Genomic DNA, 20,866 nt, shown 5'->3' with positions numbered 1-20,866 from the left:
TCACACAACTGAGATGTCACTTAATAACATCTTCACACATTGAATAATGCTTCCCAGTTACCTTATGATGGCAGAGCTCAGTAAGATATTGTGTAAATGTTGAGGGATATAATATCATTAGTGCAGATATAAATCCAGGAGCAAGAGTGTAGAAAGATTTAACTGTCTTTTGGGCATTCAATAAAAAATGAGGTGTAAAGTTGGTTCTACTTTATAAATATATATGCATCTATATACTGTGTAAATATAAATTCTTATTTCCTATAGAATCATGATCCAAAATGTTTAGAGTACACAGGAGACATGGTATTACCAAAATATTTCTTAAATAAATATATGTTAAATATATAGATGTTATTTTTGAAGTCCTTGAGTAAATTCACAGCTGTTCTTTTGAGTGGTTCAGTTCAGTTTCCCTAAGTATAGTCAGTGGAAACTAATGACATATTTGTCAGAGGTCTGGCTAGTTGTCAATGCTAATCCAGTCATGGTGGGCATAGACAACTTTACTAAGTTTGCAGAATGCATCCTTGTTGAACTATTACTTTTTAAGATGTCCTAAAATCAGGACATCCATTCTCTTCCCCCCCCCAAATCAACTCCACATCATTCATTTCTGTTATTTATTTCCTTTTCAACATTTGTATTTTTCTACAGCAGTTACTGAAAACCCACTGGGGGCTTTTCTTGCCTAGGAAAATGGTAGATAATAAGGTATATATAAATATTTAATATGAAAAACATCTTATTGACTTTTAAGTACCAAAGCTATTGGAAACTAGAAAAACTAAAAAACTAAATAAACTGAAAATGGTGGGTGAGTACTAGAAATAACTCACAGAAAAAGTGTCAGTTATAAAGTTTATTGGAAATCAAATAAGAAGTTTGTTGAAATACAGTTTTATGGGCTTGGCCACAGACATTTTGAAACGGTGGGTAGAACTCAGAAATATGCATGTTTAACAAGTAATATGAAAAGAATAATAACTAAGCCAGGATTGAAAGTCTAATAATAAATGACACTCTGTGTAATTTACTGACCACAATTTGAGAGACACTGATTTAAGCTTTGTCATATGGGGTGTGTGTGAACATGACAGTTATGGGATTCGGACCACTTGGTAAAAATACAGAGAAGAACAGGATAAAAAGTATCAGCAGACTGTTGTCACAGTGAGTTAAGTAACCAATGCCCGTAATTTCAGTGAGTTATACCAATGAAGTATTCTGCTAGGTCTATGTTGGTTTCAGCTACCCAGCTTTGCTTGGGTCTGAAAGCTGAGACTCCACAAGCCTTTATTTTGGGGGTCAATTTTAAGGAGCAGCAGCTATCAAAGGGAATCTCTAAGTTCTTATAGCACTTGTGTGATGCTACAGGGGCAAGCACAGAGTAGTTGCCGTCATACTGGCCAAAGCAGGTTAAATGACCAAGGCTGATGTGAAAAGAGCGGTGTAAAAGTCAGATTCAGTTAGTGGTCAGAAAAACAGTAGTTATTCTAACATAATTTAATAAATTTTCTTGATGAAGTATAAAAATGCTAAATAGATAGCAGAAAGGAATCATCCCTAACCCTAAGAGAAAAAAGAGAGAATCTCCAAATAATTAAAATTTATGAACATAGATGAGAAACCTTGTTATGAACTAAACTGTGTTCCCCAAATCTCTTAATTGAACCTAATCTGGTATGATTGCATTCAGAGTTAGGGACTTGAAGAAGGTAATTAAAGTTAGATGAAATCATAGGAATGGTACCCTAATACAATTAGACTGGTGTCCTTATAAGAAGAATGAGAGACATTCTGAGTGCACATGTATAATTTTGATTTGTTCACACAGAGTGACTATAGGTATGTTGGCTACTGACATTTTATTTGACAGTCTAAGGAAGAAGAGGTCAGTGCTCAAGACTAAATAGTCAGATATTGCATGTTTTAAAAAGTCTTGTAGCACATCGGTGTGCCTCTTGTGGGGCATTAGTTGAAAGTGATGACAGAACCCACTGAGAAGGTTATGTGAGGACACAGCCAGGGGCAGCCATCTGCAAGCCAAGGAGACGAATCACAGGAGAAACTCACCCTTCCAGCACTTTGATCTTGGACTTCTAGTCTCCAGAATTGTAAGCAAATATATATCTGTTGTTTAAGCAAACCAACTGTCAGATGACAGTGAGCAGATGAGCGCTGTCCCATGGAGCTGAAATATAGGTGGTTGAGGAGGGGTTCTTGCTCATTTGATTCCGAGGAACTGTTATTTCTTCGAGTATGTGGGAAAGCACTTCTGATGGGCAAAATGCTGATAACATGAAAAACATTTTCATATTCTGTAAGGCCATGTAGCTGCAAAGATATTCTGTCAAACTGACTTGTTTGGAGTTACACAATGGTAATTCCTTTGAATGCTCGAGTTTCTTTGAAAACTACACTTAATAATTATTTAATTTTCAAAATACTATTGAGCTTTTGTTTTACCCTAAGAAACTGAACTGAATTATATCAAAAGTAAGAACTAAAGTTTAAAGAAGGAAAAATAAAAATAAAAATATTCATCATTGTTTTATGTAGAAACACCTAATAGTTCAAATGTCATTAACAGTGACAATAAATGGGTAGATAGTCTTTCTTAATAAGACAAATTCTAATAAAACAAAGATGCCAATTAAGTGCAATGGGATGCTAAATGTTTTTAAAATATAGGCAAAGAATTTTACTGATGGAAAATGGATTTCAGACTAAAGCAATGATTTTCAACTTTTTTCACCTTAGGGCACAGATAAACTAATTACTAAAACTCTATAGCACACCAAAGAGTATATTTTCTGTTGATCTGACAAAAAAATAAGAATAATTGTGATTCATTCACACAAGATGACTATTGGTGTGCTGGCTGTTGTCATTTTTTTATTTGACAGTCTAAGGAAAAAGTGGTCAGTGCTCATGACTAAATAGTCGAGTATTGCATGTTTTAAAAATTCTTGCAGCACACCAGCGTGCCTCTTGTGGGGCGTTAGCTGAAAGTGATGACAGAACCCATTGGGAAGACTTGAAGTAAGCCACTAGAGCCCTCACAAGTGCTGAAATTCTACCAATAAATTGATAAGCCACAAAAATAACAATTTACATCTGTAAAGTCTGTAAAATAAGTCCTAGTTGCCACATATAGTGGGAGTAATTGTACATTTTTACACAGTTATAAAAATATGGTTTCAAACATTTTATCAATATAAAATTATACAGTCACTACTGTCTATGGCAAGTGTTTAAGAGTTTCAAGAAAGGTTTACTCTACATGTCTGAGGTTGCCAATCTAATGATTCTGAAAGTTGTACATCATCAGGTTACCTGCAGTAGTGACTTTTCAAGGGTTTAAATACACAAAAGCTTTTACCAAAAACAAGCTCAGATTGAACGTTATACCATTTTGTTTCTAAGAGTTCTTTGCCAACAACCTTTGCTCTAAGGTGCACTTCTTGTCTACCAGCACTGACACTTTCCTGGTTTCTTTCCTGACTCTCCTAACCCCTTGTTTCTTACCTTCCTCTCACCTCACTGTTCCATCAGAAACACTCATGTGCCTGTTTCTTCTCTACACAGCATTCGTATACTCTCTTTTGTTGTTTTGGTTCTGATGTGGTGGAAATGAGGTCCTCAAAGAAAAAATTCCAGTAGATTCACATAGGGGAGGTTGAGGCTTGGTGGTAAGGTTTATTTGGGTGGAAACAGAAGGCTTTTCCAGGTCCCCAATGTCTCATCTCTGTCTTGCCATGCAGAAAACGTAGCCTTGTCTTCATCAAGCCCAGAACAAAGACCAGTGTCCAAAAAATCTGTGCAATGGTTCATTACATGGCAAGACTTAGTCAATTTTAACTCTGTTCTTCCAATTAGTGACTAGCTTGGTCTCTGTTACCCACTGTACTCTGGCTGGCAGTGGAATTGGAGTCCTTTTCACTGTGGCTACGACCACATCACTACTATGGAGACAGAAGATGTGAGTATCCAGGGTGAGCATGTGTTACCAAGGAGGAGAAAGAGCTACCGTTATCTCTTTGTTAATTTTAGGATACATTATCTCGAGCTTGGGAAGGGTCAGGCACCCTTTCAAACTAACTTTCCAATATTTTGTGAGATAGTGGTGGATCATCCCCTAACCAACCCATATCTTAGATCTTCTGGGGTTCTATGTCCCTTGTTCAATTTGATCCTTTTTCCAGGCTAATAGCTCCTACTGCACATGTCTCAAAGTAGAAGCTCCTCTCCCTCTGCTATCTTGATTTCTACTGGGCTCAGCAAAGAAATTTCTCCTGCTTTTTTTATCCTTTCCTCAGTAATGATCCTTCCTGCCTATTTCCAGAGATTACGTCCCAAGGGCAGAGGGTGTACTCAGGAGTGTGTGAGCTATAACTTACTAGTGAAGCAAGCAAGTGAAGTCCAATTTATCTCCATTTCTTCATTAATATCTAGCTACCTGTGCTGACAGTTCCTGGCCACATCCACATGGCACATAAATAAACTATCACAAAAACATAGTTTACAACAAACACCTTTTTTTTTTTTTTTTACTTAAAAGAAATGATACAGACAAAGAGTACTTACAACCAGGTCATACAGATTACTTAGATGTGTTCCTAAACCCAATTTCAGTAATATCAACTTGGCAGCTTTAAATCAGTGCATGTCTAAGGGTGGGGGTAAGGTTGTGGGTTGGGGGACAATTAGATAATGGAAATGAAAAAATTAGGTTTTGTTATTTTCCCTGTTGTGTCAGCTGTTCATCACAAAGTAGCATTACGTTGGAACTTTGTTGTTATTAAATTCTATTAACAAAGATGAGATTGTTACCTGACATTTAAAGATTCATTATGGACTGATAGTCTAAGCATTTTATATACCTTAACTCAATTAGTACTGGGTTTAATATGTAAAGTAACTATTGAAAACAGAAAAATTATACAAAACACTACCAGAAAGATGTTCTAAACTTGATGGTCTCTTAGGGAAATTTTCTCACATTTTATTAAAGAAATGTTTCTGATGCTATTTATTGAAAATACTCCTGACAAAAAATATCAGGAGATATTCTATTTAATTTTTAATCTATTTTTATTGCATTTATTGGAGAGACATTGGTTCATAAAGCCATGCTGGTTTCAAGTGTACAACTCAGTGAAACACCATCTGCATCATACATTCATTGAAACAAAATACAAATAGAAGCATAAATTCATAGAATAAATTGACAACTGTGAGAAAGAAGAGGGGTCATGAGGTGGTTGAAAAAAGGTGATAGAATTATCCAAAAAACCCTAAATATATATATATATATATAACATAGAGAAACAGACAATGGTCTAGCTGTACCAGAGAAAAAGGGAGTGAGTGGAAGTGGGCAAAGGGGAGAGAAATGGAGATGCAAAGAGACTTTGAATTCAAGCTCTTATATAAATAAAATTTGTAAACAGTAACACCATTAAAACACAAAAACTGACATTATAGACTTAGCTTATTGATAAATATAACAAATCTTTACTGAAAGTTTATCAATTTGAATCCAGTGATTATATGTGTAGGTTATCTGATAATTCAAAGGTTATTATTAGATATGTAATTATATCATTCACCTTATTTAGAAATCAGAAAAGAAGAAAACATTAATGAAATTCATAAATTATGAAAAACTTTTAATGCTTAATTGGAACTCATCATTGGTTTTCTTTCTTTTTTTAAAGACAGAGAGAGTCAGAGAGAGGGACAGATAGGGACAGACAGACAGGAAGGGAGAGAAATGAGAAGCATCAAAACTTCGTTACGGTTCCTTAGTTGTTCATTGATTGATTTCTCATGTGTGCCTTGATGAAGGGGGATGGGGGGGCTACAGTAGAGCGAGTGACCTCTTGCTCGAGCCAGTGACCTTGGACTCCAGCTGGTGAGCTCTGCTCAAACCAGATAAGCCCGTGCTCAAGCTGGGTACCTCGGGGTCTCGAACCTGGGTCCTAAGCATCCCAGTATGATGCTGTATCCACTGCACCACCACCTGGTCAGGCACCATTGGTTTTCGTTTAATGAAACAAGAACAGATGGATTTCTATTCAATCCATAGATATACTACATGAATATAGATATATAAATATTTAAAAGTCAGCTGGATTCTAAATGGAAAATCACTGAAGCTTTTTCCATTAATGTCTAGAACAGTACAAAGATATCTACACTGATCTTTATTAGGTAACATTATTTGAGGAGAACTAGCCAAGACACATTGATGTAAAAAGTAAAGATGATATGTAAATATTACAGAGAAAAAAAATAAAATCATTATTAAAGATGATAAGATCAAATAACTGAAAAATATAAGAGAAATTATAAAAAAAGTTATTTTAAATATGAGGATTAAATGGTTGTTTGAGTCAAAACATTATTTTATAAAATATGTTTGTTTCTGAAAACTCTAAAAGCCATTGAAAATTGGAAGAGGAACAATGCTGTGTTAATTTGCTGGTCTGAAGCAATAGTAAAATGTCATTGGAGGAACAATGTCATTCAGATCCTCAAATTTTTGTGACTATCTTTACACTGAATGTGTTGTCTACTAAACATTTTCCAGGTATTGTAGGAAGAAATAAACCTATAATTGGAAACCCCAAAACAAAACAAACAATTGAGAGAATCCCACAATGATCGAGATTTTACACATATTTACTATGTACTTGGAATAGAGTACAAGATAAATGAAACTACACATAAAGAATTAAATAATCATTACTGTAATGGAAAATAACAGCAGATTAAGAATTTATGAAATAGGATTAATAGCAGATTAGTCATAGCTAAAAAAGTTATTAATAAATTTGCTGAATCAGAACAAATAAGAATACTAAAACATATTGAAAAAATAATTTTAAAAATCCAAAAATTAACATAAGTGACATATGACATACTTTGAAGTAAGTAAACATGTAGGAAATTTGAGTACTAGATACCATGAGCAATGAAGAGATAAAAAATAAGTGTAAGAGGGAGAGAGAAAGAAAGAGGGAGAATTAAGAAGCAATATTTTAAAAGCTACTGTATGAAAATAATGAAATTAATTACATTGCTCAAGACACAGATTAAAAAGAATGTTATAAATCCCAAGAATGAGAATACAACTAAACATGTACCCAAGAAAATATCAATACTATTGCTGAAAACTAGAGGTAAAAAGAAAACTCTAAAAGTATCCAAAAGACAAACTAAGGCATTATTTTCAACAAATCAACCATAAGACTGATACTTATCAAACAGAATTAATAAAAAAGACAAATAAATCAATACAATGTTGAAAAAAGTACCTGCTTAACTAGAATTCTGTAGCCAGAAAAAAAGAAATGAAGGCAAAACTTGTTTATATAAGTGTTAAAAGAAATAATCATTAATGAATACTTAAAATAATAACAAAGTGACTTCTTCAAGTAGAATAACGATAATGATCTTGGCTAGAAATATGGAAATATAGAAAGAAATAAACAGCAATACAGAATGCAAAGATATGGATAAATCTAAATGAATTTGATGTTTAAGATCAATACCTTATGTAGTTTAAATATATCTACTATTTAAACACAAAAACAATAAGTAAGAAACTACGAAGTAAGTAAATGAAGTTTTAGTGATCCACATTGTTCACATTACTTGAAAGGTGCAAAAAGAATACTTAAAAATTGCACTTGAATTAATTAAGAAAATAGCTTTTAAAGTAGCTTCAGGTAGAATAGTATATTTAAATATATATATATATATATATATATAAAACAACTAATAGAGTAAAACTAATAGAGTAAAAACTAATAGTTAAAATGTATTATATATAAAATAATTTAATTCAAAAGAAGATAATAAATCAGAAAAATAGGATAGAGAAATATTAGGTGTATAATATATACTGAACCAGATACTTCAATTGAATGACATGTTTTTCAGATCAGGAGAAGGAGAGATAATGGGCTACCAAGCAGAAATACATCTAAATTACTTGAACAGAAGGGATGAATTATAAACAATGGAAAAGCTTAGCATATAAACACTAATCAAAAGAAGCTTGGATATCAGACAAAAACAATTTTAAAGTTGAAATATTACAAGAAATAAAGTGATCTTTCAAAATAATTTTAAAATGTCACCCATGTATCAGAAAGATATAACACATTTTTATGTGTATAAATATAATATCCATTCTATATAAACAACTCTTAGAAAACTAGAGATAATAGAGTGTCAATAATATATAAAAAAAGAGCTATTTACAAAATCTACTAGGCATCATACATAATGGCTCATTATTGAAAGCTTTTCTTAGAATTTCAATGAATCAGGGGTATACTTTATCACACATGCTTTCAAAATCATGCCCAATCTTTTACCCTATAGTAAGATGAAAGGATTTTCTTTATCCTATTTAACACTGAAGAAAAAAATCAATTACAGGCAGATAATAGATATAAATATAAAAGATAAAACAATAAATCTCCCAGAAGATTACATAAGAGAATAACTGCATGAACTTGGGGAAATAGATTTCCTAGGTCACATAAAGCACTAAGCATAAATTAAAAGATTGATTAATAGGTTTTCAATAAAATAAGAAATGCTGTGTATCACAAGATATAATTAAGACAGTGAAGAGGTAAACCGCTGAGAAGAAGATATTTGCATTTGATATAACCAGGACTACAAAACCATTTTTAAAAAGACAGCCAATTCAATATATATGTGTGCATATAAATACAGTACTTAACAGGCAAAGCAGAAAGGATCCCAATAGCCAGATTATAAAACATCAAATATCTGATAAAAGTAAGAAATATTTTCCTATGTGTGTAAAGATTTTTACATCAAAAAAATGATTTTTTTTCTTGACTACAATTTTTTCTTGGTAATGTTTCACAGGACTAATACTTATAATAATTTGTTAAAATACATTTTGCTTTCTCTAAAGTTGGGTCAGTGAAATTGATTTTTCTTTTCTTTTTTAGCTCTAAAAATGGTGCTAACAATATTTCAGTCCCATATTTTGTATTTTAAGATGGTCTCAATGTTGTGGCCAACATTCTTTGATCTAATAAGAGGTCGTGTAGAAAGACACACATTCTTGATTCCTAAAAGAATGATCCAATCACTTCTTTGAAATTGAGAATGATTTGGACTTGCCAAGGCATTTTTTTTCCTTTGAAATATCTCAATAGTACTTAACTATTGTTGCAGTGAAAATGTTAGACCCTAGACCAGGATTCTTGCATTAGTGAAAATAATGTTCCTATATTTTGTTTTCTTTGCTCAAACATTTGGCTGTACCAGCTTTATCTGTGAAGAATCTTGAGTGACCTAATGGTAACCAAGAAAATTGGCAGGTGTGCATTTTGAGTGGGTTTTAGTGGATAAGTACACATCTACAAACAAAAGTTTGCAATTTTTAAGTTTATGTAACCATAAGCTGGACTAGCAAACCTCATAGCATGATCTAATGTTATTTTAATAGGAAAAATGAAATTTGATTGATTAAAGAGATTTTTAAATGTATTATTTTTAATCTTTTATGAAATAGTTATAACAGAATTAAATTTAAATAAATGTTTCTATATTTTTATATTGAATACTTAAAATAGAAGTGGCAGACAAATAGTTAATGAGCCACAAGTAGGATCAGCCATATATATATATATATATATATATATATATATATATATATATATATATATATAAAATAACAAAATTTTGCCAAACTAATATTCAGAAGGGAAAGCTATTAGGACGTTAACTGTTGAGTTGCTATTGGACTTCTTTCTCCAAGGCTAAAAGAATTTTGCAAGCGATACAAAGAATGTCTTCAAATTTTGTAGGCTTAAATTTATTACCATGGAACTCAGCTAAACAAACACATTTTTATCTGTTGACATTTAATCAAGCCAGAAGTATTTTATTTATACAAAGCATTAAATGTATTTGGAATATTTTTCTCCTCTCATTGAAATTAACCACATTGAGCTCTTTAGTCCTAACATAATTAGCAAGCATATACTCATCTCAGATATGCAAAATCAAGGGAAAGAAGAAAGAGGGAAAATGTCTTAGTATTAATCAAGTATTTAATATGTGTCTGTGATTGTGATATGTATACATTTTTTAACTCAATATTTAAACATAAGACCAGAAACTATAAAACTCCTCAAAGGAAAAATAGAGGAAAAACTCTTTCACATTGGCCTTGGCAACAATATTTTTGGACATAATACCAAAAGAACAAACAATAAAAACAAAGATCAATAAGCTTCTGGACAGGAAAAGAAACAATCAACCAAATAAAAGGTCACCCTATGGAATTGGAGAACAAAAAATTACAAAGCATGTATCTGATATAGTGTCAATATCCAAAAGCAGGAGTGAGCAAAAGTAGATTAATGATAATTAATATAATTATAATAAATGCAATCATTAATTAATAATACAAAACATTTCTGGGGTTTGTGTATTCATAACTGTAAACTTACTTTTGTCCACTCCATCTATAAAGAAGTTATATAACTCAGTAAAAATAATGACAATTCCAATTAAAATTGGACAGAGTAACTGAATAAATATTTTTCCAAAGAAGTCATACAAACAGCCACACATACATAAAAAAAATGCTTAACACCACTAATCACTGGGAAAAATCAAATCAAAATCACAATGAGATATTACCTCACATCTAATAGAATGGTTATTACTAAGAAACAAGAAATAGCAAGTGTTATCAGGGATGCATAGAAAAGGGAACACTTGTGCACTGTTGGTGAAATTAGATATTGGTTCAACCACCATGGAAAAGAATATGGAGATTCCTCAAAAATAGAACAATCATATTATCCAGTAACCATACTTTTGAGGATACAGAAAATAAAATAAAAATAAGATATCAAAAAGGTATTTATACTCATAATGATCACATGTCTATTGTAGCACTATTCATAATGGTCAAGGTATGGATACAACCCAAGTGTTTGTATATAAATGGATGACTAGATAAAAAAGTTGTGATATGTTTAAAAATATTATTTAGCTGTGAGAGAGCAGCAAATCCTGCCATTTGTAACACTGTGAATGGACCTTCCGGGCATGATGCAAGTCAGACGGAGAAAGATAAGTACCTTATAACTTATATGCGGCACCTGAAACAGCCAAACTTATGGAAACAAAAAGGCTAATAGTGATAACTAGGGGTAGGGGTGGGAGAACTGGAGAAATTTTGGTCAAACCGTACACTCTTACAACTGGAAGGTGATATTGTTCTGGAAATCTAATTAATGCACAACATTAATATTATATCCATCAAAGTTGCTAAGAAACTAGATCTTAAATATTCTCACTACAAAATGAAATAATAATTACACAACATGATAGAGAAGTTAGCTACGCTACAGTTGTAATTATATTGCAATATATAAATGTATCAAATCAATACATTTTATGTGTTAAACTAACACAGTGGTATATGTCAATTATATCTCAATAAAAATATTAAAACAATTTTATGAAATATTTGGCAGTTTTCAAATTAGGATCCAAAAAACCGAGAAGCTTCCTTAGTTTCCTCAAAGTTAAATGGTTTATAGGTAGGACAGTTGAATTTTAACTTCAAAGGCCATTACATTTTTTTTATTGCATATTCTTAAACTAGGTTAAATCAGTGTCGGCAAATTGAAACTGAGTTTGTTTACACATTTTTATTAGTGATTTTTAAATTAAATCCTTTCATTTTTAAGAAGATACAGTTTTTAGATAAAGGGATGTTTTTAATGAGATATTTTATAAAGGTAAGAAAACATTCCTCTTCAATTTTGTATGTTTGTTACATAGCAGGGTATGTGAATGAACACTTAAGCATTCAGAGGTGTGGATGATATTAATTTGACATGTAAATTGATGTACCTATAGTGTATAGAATATTTCACTAAGCCAATTGTGCTTCTAAAGACAAAATAATTAACCGTTCTGAAACAGTTAATGTGAGATTTATAAAGATATGTAAACATTTGTCTCAATTTTTTTCCACTTTACCCACCTCTTTGCTTAGTGCTATGAGCACTAGTTGCAATGTGCCCAAATGTTTTTATGTTTCTTTGTTTGTTGTTTATTACATAAAAGGAGAAGAGGCAGAGAGACAGACTTCTGCATGCAACCCAACTGGGATCCACCTGGTAAGCCCCTATGAGGCAATGCTCTGCCTATCTGAGGCTGTTGCTCCATTGCTTGGCACCTGAGCTATTTTTAGTGCCTTAGGTGGAAGCCAGGGAGCCATCTTCAGCTATGGCTGCAAGAAGAAAAAGGGGAGGGGGAGTGGAGAAGCAGAAGGTTTCTTCACTGTTTGCCTTGACTGGAATTTGAACCTGGGACATTCCAATGCCAGGTAAACTCTCTACCACTGAGCCAAAGAGCCAGGATCCCCAAGATGTATTGAGTTGCACATATGAACGTGTATCCCAATAAATTTAATTTAAAAATATAGATCAAAATATTTTTTTAAATGCATTTATGATGACAAAGTTAAGTTGGAAATATTTTTGTAAAAAATAATCATATGAAGCATGATGATGTGTCTGAAGAGAGAAGTACAATATCACGAAGTAAATGATGGTTAGTTGGTAGAAGCAGGGGTAGAATTTCATCATGAAAATTTGTAGAAAAGGGTGAAAATGAGGAAATTGTACTAATTCAATAATAAGCATTCAAGTTCTTTATAAATATTTAGAATGAATTTAGCAAAGCTATACTAAAATAAAAAGTGAGAATTAAGATAGAAAACATGGAAAACTAAATCAAAGTGGACCATTAAACAACTTTCTCAATCTTTTTAACTGAATATAGAAGTACAATTCTCATGTGATTTGACAGAAAAAATATATCTATTTGAACTTCTTGTTATAATATTTCAAAGTTATAGTTTTTTTTTCATCTCTTAAGAAACATTTTTATCTGAGCAAACATAAATAAATAAATAAATAAATAAATAAATAAATAAATACATAGAAAATTTCAGTGAGATTTTAGAGTGTTCTATGATCACCATATATGACTTCTTTCAACAATCAGCTTACCTGAGGTTTATTTGTGTAAAAATGTGATTATGAATCTCTGAGCCTCATTTTAACCTGGAGTTGGGGAGCAACAATGATGTGGATCCTTTTTGTAGAACATTTGAAAACAAATATTATACTATGTAGATGACCAACTGGGTCTATAGCATGGAAACCATAGCAAAGTGTCAAGCATCAGTTCCAATCAGCTTTACAATGTGGTTATTACAAACATACACAGCTGGGTAATTAGCAGAGGATTCTGTTCAAGTCATCATTTAAAACAATGAGTTTAATTTGCATATGCTGAATAAAAGCTTTCCAAGAAGTTATTTTGTGCTTTGGCCAGATAGTTCAGTTGGTTAGAGTGTCATCCCAGTACACAAAGGTTATGGGTTTAATCTACAGGCAGGGCACATACAGGAACAGATAAATGTTTCTGTCTACCTTTCTCCCTTACTCTTTCTCTAAAATCAATAAATACATTAAAAAATACTTTGTGTTACTTTTATACTATATGTAATAAAAATATAAAAAAATATATAATCAATTCAGGTTAAATCAAGATTTTAATAAACAACCAAAATAATAATAAATTTATTTTTTAAAACATAAAAATATTTTTGGTTTTATAACATTAATTTGTTTAAAAATTGCTTATTTAAGAACAGATGGAAGAGGATATGACAGCTAGTTCATTACCATTAAAAATAAAAATAAAAGAAAGTCTAAAAAGTCTAAGAAAGTTATGCAGAAAAATTACTGAATCATTTTTAACAAAAATGAAATGGTAATGTCACTTTATAGTTTTTTTTTCATCTCTTAAGAAACATTTTTCTCTGAGCAAACATAAATAAATAAATAAATAAATACATAGAAAATTTCAGTGAGATTTTCGAGTGTTCTATGATCACCATATATGACCTCTTTCAACAATCAGCTTACCTGATTGTTGAAAGCTTAACTGAAAATAAAATGTATTAGGTAAACCCATAATACATAAGGACACCACCTTGATTTATTTTTGACAGCTACTATTTTCCTTACTCTACAAATTATACCAGAATGTAAAGGACACTTTAGAAAACCAACAGAATCTGCCAAACATGATTATATAAAGCTAAAATTCACTTGCTTATTGACCAGTGACTTTTAGAAATTATCAAACTAGAAATTATTTCTATGTAGTGTAGAGGTTTCTGTTTTGAAAGTATCCTTCCTTATCTGGTTCCAAGAGAAGTATGTGAAGGGAATGGGGTCTTTTTAGGCTGTCCAGAGACACACCAGAGTATTATGATACCTCATGTTCTTAGAATTCTTTCCCTTTTCTCTTTCTGTTTATTAAATACTATTATATTTTTGAGGAACCAACTCTAGTCTTACATACTCTGTGATACTTTGAATATTCAGTAATGGCTAACTTTTGTTTAAAGCAGGGGTAGTCAACCTTTTTATATCTACAGCCCACTTTTGTATCTCTGTTAGTAGTAAAATTTTCTAACCGCCCACCGGTTCCACAGTAATGGTGATTTATAAAGTAAGGAAGTAACTTTACTTTATAAAATGTATAAAGCAGAGTTACAGCAAGTTAAAGCATATAATAATTATTATTTACCAAGTGCTTTATGTCAGATTTTTGCTAAATTTGGCATAATAAATCTTTATAAAACATCTTACTATAGTTAAATCTATCTTTTTATTTATACTTTGGTTGCTCTGCTACCACCTTCCATGAAAGCTGGAACACCCACTAGTGGGCGATAGGGACCAGGCTGACTACCATTGGTTTAAAGCATCTTAAAATAACTTCCTGTTGTCCTTCTTTCCATGGTCCATCTATATATCACTATTTTTTAAATTCAGATATGATATCCCATTATTATAGAAGATATATCACTATAAACTTGCAGTAATATTTGCATGCTTAGTCAAGTTACTTACTTTTTTATTTTTTTATAATCACATAAACTAAATTTTGTTACTATATTGAACAAAATGTCTTTATTTTGTATTCAAATTCAAAAATGGGCATCACTTAATCTGTGCTTCAAAATAAATTTTTATAGATCATAAGGCTATAGTAAAAAGGTTATAGAATACTGTCATGTGCTTAAATAGTATATCACTTTATTCCTTTTGTTTATAGTTTTCAGTTGTCTAATGGCATCACCTCTATTATTTGTCACTCTATTTTTTTTTCTGCTTTTGCTAAAAGAGAATCAAAATGCAGTCATACTAATGGGGTTTTATTTGCCTCACTGGTTATGTCACTAAGAGAGATTTATTTAATAACTGATTTATTTCCATCGACTTCAAAACCTAACCTTATCACAGCGTTTTATTTCATATTTACAAATTAACATCTGTGAATACAGTAACTTTGTTTTTAGTGCATATAAAATAAATTCTGAACAGAATGTGGTTAAAATCTCTAATTCTGTCTTACTTACTTTGAAGACATCCGGACTTTATTAAATGTGTGACTTCTATTTGCATCCCAAGAGAAATTAATATCCTAGAGGAGTAGACATGTTTATTTGTTATAAATTTATTATATGAATATTCAGTCACAACTATTTTTATGCTATAATAACCTCCATAAACAAAAAATTAGGGAAAATTTTTAATTCATTAGGTATATACAAAAATATATGAATGTAATATCCATGGTGCCCACACACATATTGACTAAAGTTTATATTTAGATAATAACTAATACAATAGTCAATGTAAAATTTATTTTAAAATTTAGCAACTATGTTTTAATTTAACTAACCTAATAGTTAGAACCATAGCCATATTGAACAGAATATTCCACTTCAATATATATATAAAATAATAAATGTAGCATTATAACATCATTTTATTTACAATCATAACTATTTTTAAAATTACTCAGCAGATTCTAGGCATCAATTCTAAGAATATCAGGTTTGGAAAAATAACACATTATGTTATCTCCTATAAATATTATCATTTTATCCTTTGAAAAATGAATAGTCAACAGCTGCTTATTCCATCAGCTGTCTTTTATTTTGGATGATAAATGAATTCTCTGAATTTAAAAATTGTGTATTATTATGCATATACTAATAGTTCAAAAATATCTAAATTATCTCTTCCCTTAAACTTCTATTGGCATGTAAATAATATGTTACACAATCTGAAAATTTTGGCATTAAGAAAGTTACAATTAGTTCCCATTTTTTAAAGTTTTTTATTAGAAACTTCATGATTTTTTTATTTCTGAAGCCTACTTCCCCTTTTTGTTTGTTGTTTTAATATGCAATTTTATATCTGTTCAGTACATACAGTAATGATATTTTACTTGTAGAATGATATAAACTTTGTAGCAATATCTTTCTGGGTTTTATTTTATATATATAGAGAGAGTACATTAAAAATGTCTGGTCACTATTTTAATAATTTGGGGCATTATAAATCAAAGCTCTTTACCTATGCCAACTCAACATTTTATCCTTCTAAATGTATTATTATTTACTTCAAATATGGCATTATAACAAATAATCAAAACTGACTTGAACAAAATTGGTATAACTCAACATTTTACAGCTTTTTGAATGTGACATACTGTTTCTTAATTAATATATTGGATAATTTTACTCAAAACATTTTCTTTATTTTAATGCATATATATGATACAACAGAGGATTGATTTAGTTAGATCACAGAGCTACTTGTGGGGCTTGCTGGCTTTCAAAAGAGAAAAAAGGAACCAAGAAGAGAAATAATCTTTTTCATACAGTGAATTCAATGTAAAAATAAAAACTACACACTTAGAGAATTTACATGAACACAGAGACAAAATGTTAATCATAAAGGAATTATGATTATTCCATTAGCTCTTGTAAACAACAAAACAAAAAATAAACACATAAAAACTATTTTAAATATGCTGAAATAACAGTAATCTCAAAATGCTTAATGGCATAGTAATATTGTGAAAGTTGTTCAGGGCAGAAACTAGAACTAATATTTTATCCAATTTTAGAAAATATAGTTGAATTATCTAAGATTAATCTAAGAGGACAATATAGTATTAGTTTAACCTGATTAAAGGAACCTGAGAACAATTTTCCTCTTTAGAACTTCCCAATTTGTTTATTAGAGTCAGTACCCTCTAGAAATTCTAACTTCAGGGGCCTTAGCATGCTTTCTAATCTTAAATTTAAAGTTAAAACAGCTAAAATATTACTTTTAGATTTTCTCATTATTTCAAGCCCTGTCACATCACTTACGGTATATTACTTGATGATAAATTGTACCGTAAATGAAATTGCATGCTATAAAATATCATAATAGAATAAATAAAATGGAGAGCTCGGTGGGTTCATTTTATTTTCCTTGAATCATTAACCAAGCATTGCTATTATCTTCAGTGACAGAAACGGGGGATGACAAAAAGCTTGCATTTTCTGCTGCTGAGCCGAAAACACAGATTAGGAAACAGGCAGAATTTTTATAATTTTATTTTGAAGTGTTTGGGTAATCATTCTGCTTTTTCCAGGTGTGATTAGAGCTGTTTTGATATCTTGCAGGGCAAAAAAAAAAAAAAAAAAAAATACATAATTTATTTTTCAAGGCAAAAGTTAAATGAAGCTTCAGAAAAGCTTCAAGAAAAATCATTTAATCTTGTCCTCTTTCTCTAACAAGGGGTAAACCGAAGCACAGCAGAGAGATGAATCAAGGTCTGAAGTGAAAGTCCAATTAGTCTTTTTCAGTAATCATTCATTCACTCATTCACTGATTTATCCACTCAATGAATACTAATTGATTGTTTTCCAAGAGCTAGGTACCAAAGATGCCGGATCATTATTCTAAATTCTTGCCATCAAAATCTTACAGAAGATGAGGAACAGCTTTGAGAAAGAAAAAAGATGGTAAAAAGAACTCTGCATGATGAAAGCTCTTTAAACAAGAGGAGAGGCGAATTAATGGTATTAGACCAAGGGAACTTTGTGCATAGGCCCAAGAAGAAAGCAGCATTCAGTGTTTGAATGGCCCAATGCAGGCAGTGGATGGTGGGACAGAGACTGAAGAGGCAGGAAAAACGAGTGAGGAAATTATCCTAGGGTCACTGTTTGGCAATCGAAAGGTTTTAAGCTTGAAAATGATAGATTAACATGTGTTTCTTAGAAATATTATTATAATTGAATATAGGAATAGGTGAATCAACACAAGAAGACCACTTATAACCTCCTTTTATTGCAAAATTATGTCCCATAGTATGAGTGAAAGTGCATATAAAATGCAGTGCACACAGTCAAGGCTGTTTTCAGAAAGTATTCTGTTTCAAACTACGTGTCGAGCTTTTATTTCTCTTTCAGATTTTTTCTCATGTTGTATGGTTATGACATCTGGTGATAGAGAAATGAGCATTTTGGCCTTAGCCTTCTTAAAAGATATTTAATGGCTGTTTATGCCTAACAGTTTGGGTTTTTTTTTGTTTTTTGTGTGTGTGTTTTTGTTTTTTGTTTTTTTTTTTTGTCTTATAGCCATTTTCAGGGACCTTAATGACTTTAAATGTCTTTAAGGCTCATAACATGGCTTTACTATTGCCAGCTTTCTCCAAATTTCTGCAGAAACACATTCAGGTAAGCAGATTTATTGGCTGGCTTTGCCTAACAGTTCTTAAATAAACTTTTATCTTTCCCATTTTTATATTATAGCTGTCTATCTTTCCACATTTTAACAGTTTCATAGAAGTTTTTTCATCAACAACTGGCAAAAACACTAAGGTCAAAGTCTAAAAGTTATCTTTAGTGCTAAGCATAAGGCCTTGTACTTGCAAAGTGTTCAATAAATATTAAATTCAGGCACCTATGAATTATTTAATAACTGTTATGAAATTGGTTATAGTGGCTCTACCTTCAAGAACTTGGTAATAATAGGAGTAAGATGAGCTTTTGAAGTAAAGATTAAAATGGAGATATGCAAAGTCATATGAAAAGAAAGATATACATTTTGGTAACTAAAACTTGATTGCATCCTGAGCAAATTCATTTACTTTTCAGCAGTATTTATTTCCTAGATAGTATTTTAGGAACAGGCTGCAAAATATATGTGAGACTAATTTAAATGTTAAATAAATTAATTAATATTAAAAAAAGATATGGAAGAAGAAAGAAAGGAAGAAATGAAAGAAGGAAGAAAATAAATATCAATAGAATATGAATGAAGAAAATGATCCAAGGAAAGAGTTCTTGATTATTGCAATGAAAATATCCATATGGTACCTCTCAGGGTTGGCTGGGCCAGGTGGCTCCAAAAAATGCCATAGGGCTTTTTCTCTTCAATTATCTTCACAGACTTTTTCAATGAACAGTAGTCATGATGGTCCCTCAATATGTGCATCTCGCTCATTGACACCAAAAAAAAAAAACACACCACTTTTTATTTTAGAAACCTGACAGAAAAATCCTGGGCAGGTATTGGTTTAGCTAGCTTCTTTTATACATATATACATTTCTGAATATAAGCTTGTGAACCTCAAGTGAATCCTAGATATAAATCCCAACATTGAGTATACTGTATCATCCAGAGACATACCTTTGGGTCCTCATCCTTGTCTGGGAGATATTCTCCTGAAAGGAACAACTTTAATAAATGAAATAAATAAGAAAAATTTATAATGTTTTAGGTATTTACAAATATAACTAACATCAGAAAAGTAAGAAAAAGCAAATAAGAATTTTAAAAGTTAGAGTGCAGTGGTGAAATTAAATAGAATGTCTGGGAAAGGAGTCTCTGCTTGGTAAAATTTGAATTAATACCTGAAAAACGTGAGAGACTAAGACATTAAAAAAAAGGTAGGAGATGAATAAGGGTGGAAATGGCAAGTGTAAATACCCTCAGACAGAAACATACCTATGAGTTTGCGGAACGGCACAAAGAATGGAATGGCTAAAGATAGATCTGAGGACACTGTTAGAACTTCTTTAGAAAACACTGGGGGACAAATTTTTTCTTCATTTTCTGTTGCATGAGGTTTTAGAACTGTTTCTATATATTTCTGCATCATTGACTTCAAATCTGAAATCTGTCTTTTGGTGCATGCTCTAGTTTTTATGCAATTTTAATTTCTTTTTGTTACAGTTAATGCCATGCATTGGTTTTTAAATTGGAGTTAAAGGCAACAACTATTGGATTGAACATAACCAGAAGGCAATTAATGTTTTACAAACATCACTTTTACATAATTGTAGTTGTTTTAAAATGTAACAAATTATTACCTGATAAAAACACCATAATCTTACTTTGTCTTAAAATTGAATCATGGCTTCTTAGAGTAGGTGCAAATGTAAGAATAGTCCTGACACCGTCTGTTATATATGTGGCTGTTACACACTTCAATGTCAAAGATTCAATATTTCATCATTTGTGACACATGCATATATTGCTCATTTTCAGGTTCCCCTTGGCGATCAAGACAAGAATTGGGCTCCTCATATTGTGTGTCATAATTGTGAGGAAATGCTTCATGACTGGACAAAAGGAAAACACAAAGGAATGCCTTTTGGTATTTCCATAGTTTGGCATGAACCTAAGGACCACAGCAGTGACTATTATTTCTGTCTGATTCATACAAAGGGCATCGGCAAGAAAAAATGGCAAATGATTGCATATCCTAATATTCCTTCAGCAATACGACCTATCCCACACTCTCAGACATTCCCAGTTCCAGCTTTCAATGGTTTTATTTCTTCTCAGGATGAAGGAAGTTAACATGGTGATCAAGTGTATTTTGATAAGATGCAGGAGGA

At 31.4% G+C, this 20,866-nt stretch overlaps 1 non-coding gene across 1 annotated transcript; it reads right to left on the bottom strand.

Moving 5' to 3' along the window:
* Positions 1-18,590: 18,590 nt before the first annotated feature.
* On the bottom strand, positions 18,591-18,721 carry LOC136307268 (small nucleolar RNA SNORA33). Its single transcript, XR_010725925.1, has one exon. It is a non-coding gene; the product is annotated as a small nucleolar RNA SNORA33 (small nucleolar RNA).
* Positions 18,722-20,866: the final 2,145 nt, after the last annotated feature.

This window comes from Saccopteryx bilineata, chromosome 5, assembly GCF_036850765.1.
Source record: "Saccopteryx bilineata isolate mSacBil1 chromosome 5, mSacBil1_pri_phased_curated, whole genome shotgun sequence".
Taxonomy (NCBI): domain Eukaryota; kingdom Metazoa; phylum Chordata; class Mammalia; order Chiroptera; family Emballonuridae; genus Saccopteryx; species Saccopteryx bilineata.
Note: the sequence above shows the minus strand (reverse complement) of the source record. Positions and strands in the feature narration are given on the sequence as shown.